This window comes from Theropithecus gelada, chromosome 9 (genome assembly GCF_003255815.1).
Source record: "Theropithecus gelada isolate Dixy chromosome 9, Tgel_1.0, whole genome shotgun sequence".
In the NCBI taxonomy this organism is placed as follows: domain Eukaryota; kingdom Metazoa; phylum Chordata; class Mammalia; order Primates; family Cercopithecidae; genus Theropithecus; species Theropithecus gelada.
Window position 1 is genome coordinate 121,385,576 of NC_037677.1, and position 4,888 is coordinate 121,390,463.

The window sequence follows — 4,888 nt, forward strand, 5'->3', positions numbered from 1 at the left end:
ATTGCTCCGGAAGGTGCCCACTGTGTGGATGGGAAGCGTCAGAGGCAAGACTCCGGGCACATCAGCGTGTCTGTAGACATGGACCTGTGGCTGCCATCTTCTGCCTCTTGGTCAGGTAGTTGTCACTCAGCTACGTTTTTGCTCTGGATCCTTCCGGTGGGCTTGGCCAACCTCCTCCCATGTGCCAGCCACACTGAGGCCGTCTCAACCCTGGCTGCTCATTAAAATCACCTGCAGGGCTCTTGAACCCTACCACTGGCCCCAGCCCTGCTCCAGAAGCCCTGGGGGGTGGGCCCTGGCGGTGGTAGTTGCTGAAGCTCCCCAGGGATTCTGAAGTGCAGCCAGGGGGAAGATCCATTGATAAGAGAACTGTCATTTCAGGGAATTGATAGTTTAGCCTCATGAGGTCTCCTCACTTGGCCCCATCCCAGCCATGGGGCTAAGTTAAAAGCAGGACTTCAAAGGCCAGCCAGCAGGACCTGATCTGCCTGCCTAATAAGGTGGGTGGATCACTTTAGGCTAGGAGTTTGAGACCAGCCTGACCAACTTGGTGAAATGCTGCCTCTACTAAAAATACAAAAATTAGCCAGGCGTGGTGGTGCACACCTATAATTCCAGTTATTTGGAAGGCTGAGGCATGAGAATTGCTTGAACCTGGGAGGCAGAGTTTGCAGTAAGCCAAGATCATGTCACTGCACTCCAGCCTGGGTGACAGAACCAGACCCTGTCTCAAAAAAAAAATAAATAAATAAATAAAAAGAAAGCTGGTGTGACTCCATCCTGCGCAGCTGTTCTCTTGAGCAGTGGTTGTTTACCTCCGTCCGCCTTCTCTGCCACCTAAGTGCATGCTGCCACCCGATGGAAAATTCGATGGACATGGACATGGACATGAGTCCCCTGAGGCCCCAGATCTATCTTTTCAGTTGTGAACTTAAGGCCAACAAAGATGATCACTTCGAGGTGGGTAATGATGAAAATGAGCACCAGTTATCTTTAAGAACCATCAGTTTGCTGGGCGCGGTGGCTCATGCCTGTAATCCCAGCACTTTGGGAGGCTGAGGCGGGCAGATCACAAGGTCAGGAGATCAAGACCATCCTGGCTAACACGGTGAAACCCCGTCTCTACTAAAAATACAAAAGATTAGCCAGGCATGGTGGCAGGCGCCTGTAGTCCCAGCTACTCGGGAGGCTGAAGCAGGAGAATGGCATGAACCCGGGAGGTGGAGCTTGCAGCTAGCCGAGATCGCGCCACTGCACTCCAGCCTGGGCGACAGAGCGAGACTCCGTCTCAAAAAAAAAAAAAAAAAAAAAAGAACGATCAGTTTACGGGCTGGTGCAAAGGATGATTGCACATTGTTGAAGCAGAGGCAATGAATTACGAAGGCAGTCCAATTAAAGTAACACTGGCAACTTTGAAAATGTCTGTACGGTCAACGGTTTCCCTTGGGGGCTTTGAAATCACACCACCAGCGGTCTTACGGTTGAAGTGTGGCTCAGGGTCAGGGCATATTAGTGGACAGCACTGAGTAGCTGTGGAGGAAGATGCAATCAGAAGATGGCGAGGAGGAGGATGTGAAACTCTTTCAGTATATCTGGGAAGCAATCTGCCCCTGGCGGTGGTAGCAAGGTTCCACAGAAAAAAGTAAAACTTGCTGCTGATGAAGATGAAGATGATGATGATGATGGTGGTGATGAAGATGATGATGATTTTGATGAAGAGGAAACTGAAGAAAAAGCGCCAGTGGAGAAATCTGTACAAGATGCTCCAGCCAAAAATGCACACAAGTCAAATCAGAATGGAAAAGACTCAAAACCATCAACATCAAGATCAAAAAGACAAGAATCCTTCAAAAAACGGGAAAAAACTAAAATACCGAAAGATCTAGTTCTGTAGAAGATATCAAAGCAAATATGCAAGGAAGTATAGAAAAAGCACATTGAACAGTCGTGGGCACTACTGATAAATTAAGCCCAAAGATGGGGAGAAAGGAAAAGGAGAGACAAATATAGCCCATACTGAGTGCCATCAACAATCTAGACTGTAGTCTTCTATTTTAATCTCAATCCCCTTTTCTGATTTGCCACCCATGCCTCTTCAGGCTGGAAACAGTCTCACTCTTGGTTCCCTAAAGCACTTTCTTCTGACTGCTGTGATTGGTGAAACGCCCTTTGCTTTCTATTACTTGTGCATTTGCTCACCTCTGACCGTGTTTTAAATCACCTTTGTATCTCCTTAGCTGCTCAATAAATATTTGAATTAAAAAAAAAGAAGCTGGGTGCAGTGGCTCACGCTTGCAATCCTAGCACTTTGGGAGGCTGAGGCGGGCGGATCACCTGAGGTCAGGAGTTCGAGACCAGCCTGACCAACACGGTGAAACCCCGCCTCTACTAAAAATACAAAAATTAGCCGTTCCTGGTGGCCGGCACCTGTAGTCCCACTACATGGGAGGCTGAGGCAGGAGAATCGCTTGAACCTGGGAGGCGGAGGTTGTAGTGAGACGAAATGGCGCCACTGCACTCCAGCCTAGGTGACAGAGCAAGACTCTGTCTCAAAAAAAAAAAAACAAACAAACAAAAAAAAAACTAGTGTTTGGGAAAGTGTTTATAACCTATAAAGAGCAAGATTTGTCTATTTTTAACGTCCTCCCTTCCACCCTTTTCCTTTCCTCCTTTCTTCTTCCCTTCCTTCTTTTCCTCCCTCCGTTTTTTATTTTTTCTTTTTGACTCTCCCACTTTCTCCCACTGAATACCCTCAGACCTTGCCCCCTTGCCTGCCACACTCTTGCAATTGCTTCAGTCTTGAAAGCGAATGCCTCTGACCCTAACTTTCCTCCGGAAGCCCCTTCAGCTTTCCCCTGCGGCAGCTCGGAGAATCTCAGAGCCTTGCTAGCAGCAGATGGTGGCCTGCACCTTCACCTGCCTGTTAGGGAATGGCTCACCTGAGTCTTTCCTTCCTTCTCTCTCTCTTTCTCTCTCTCTTTCACTTTCTCTCTCTCTCTTTTTCTTTCTCTCTCTCTTTCTCTCTTTCTTTCTTTCCTTTCTTGAGACAGAGTTTCACTCTGTTGCCCAGGCTGGAGTGCAGTGGCGTGATTTTGGCTCACTGTAACCTCTGCCTCCCAGGTTCAAGTGATTCTTCTGCCTCAGCCTCCCAGGTAGCTGGAATTACAGGAGCCTACCACCATGCGTGGCTAGTTTTTATGTTTTTAGTAGAGACGGGGTTTCACCATGTTGGCCAGGCTGGTCTCCAACTCCTGACCTCGGGTGATTCACCCACCTCGGCCTCCCAAAGTGCTGGGATTACAGGCATGAGCCACCATGCCAGGCCTCACCTGAGTCTTTACAGCCACAGACTGGTGAATGGGGGTGGTGCATTGGGTAGGCAGGTTGGGTGTGGCAGGGAGCTGAATGCAGCTAGCAGAGTGCACACACCTGCAGGGCCTCCTTAAACTCAGGCCGGCAATGCCATTGGGGTGTTATTTCTGTCCCTATGTCAGTCGAAGCCATTGAGGCACCCATGGGCTTGAGTGCCTGCCGACCTCAAGCACAGCACCATCACTCTGGGCTCAGTTTCCCATGTTCCAGAGACTCCTCTGAGGCCCTTTCCTGCTATGAAACTGCTGTTCTGGGGCCAGGAGAACCTGAGGGCTGCCCATGTGTCCGGGGTTTCCTGTACCTTCCTGCCTGAAGCATTGGGTGGGCAAGAGAGGACCTCCTCTCCAGCTCCAGCTTGCAAAGTAGCATTGCAGACCCACCTCCTCCGCTGTCAGACAAGAATCCCAGCTGACCACGCCATGTCGGGGGCTGGTTCCATGCAGGGTGCTTCCTAGTCTCCACCTCACTGGCTTGTCCTTCCCAAAATGTGGGCCACGCATGAGCCCATCATTTCACCCCTGGTGGTGTCAGTGTGAGTCTTCCAAGAAGACACCAGGACAGGATTAGACACGTTTTTTCCTATGGGGGAAGGACAAGGAGGGGAAGCAGGAGGAGCAGGGAGGACCTTCGGGTGGTAATACAGGTCTCACCTCTGTGCAAGGAGCGGTAAGGAAGGAGGTTTGGATAGAAAGAGTCCCAGGTCCCAGGAGATGGAGACCAGCCTGACCAACATGGTGAAACCCCTTCTCTACTAAAAATACACAAATTAGCTGGACACGATTGTAGACACCTGTAATCCCAGATACTCTTGAGTGGCTGAGGCACAGGGATTGCTTGAACCTGGCGGGCAGAGGTTGCAGTGAGCTGAGATCATGCCACTGCACTCCAGCCTGGACAACAGAGGGAGACTCTGTTTTGAAAAAAAGAAAGAGGCTGGGCGCAGTGGCTCATGCCTGTAATCCCAGCCCTTTGGGAGGCTAAGGCAGGCAGATCACTTGAGGTCAGGAGTTTGAGACCAGCCTGGCCAACATGGTGAAACCCCATCTCTACCAAAAATACAAAAAATTAGCTAAGTGTGGTGGTGGATGCCTGTAGTCCCGGCAACTTGGGAGGCTGAGACAGGAGAATCTCTTAAACTGGGGAGGTGGAGGTTGCAGTGAGCCAAGATCGTGCCACTGTGCTTCAGCCTGGGTGACAGAGAAGACTCTGTCTCAAAAAAAGAGGAAAGAAAGAAAGAAAGAAAAAAAGAAAAGAAAAAAAAAAGAGTGAGACTTAGGTCTCAGTGCAGCTCTGAGAAAGTCTCAGCCAGGCTGATGGGGAGGCCCAGAGCCCAGTGGGGAGTCCTGTGTCCTGCAGGAATGGGCCAGAACTAGTTCCCACCATCCCCAGTCATGGGCGGGGAGGAGCTAAGAGAAGTGCATCCCAAGGGGCAGTGTTGGCTGTTAACCACCTGGGCCCCCAGTGGGGCAGGTTCTCGTGAGGGAGACACGACTGGTGTGCTTCTGTGGCCATCGCA

The 4,888-nt window shown here is 50.4% G+C and overlaps 1 pseudogene; it reads left to right on the forward strand.

Moving 5' to 3' along the window:
- Positions 1-858: 858 nt before the first annotated feature.
- LOC112632014 lies at positions 859-1,941 on the forward strand (annotated as a pseudogene).
- Positions 1,942-4,888: the final 2,947 nt, after the last annotated feature.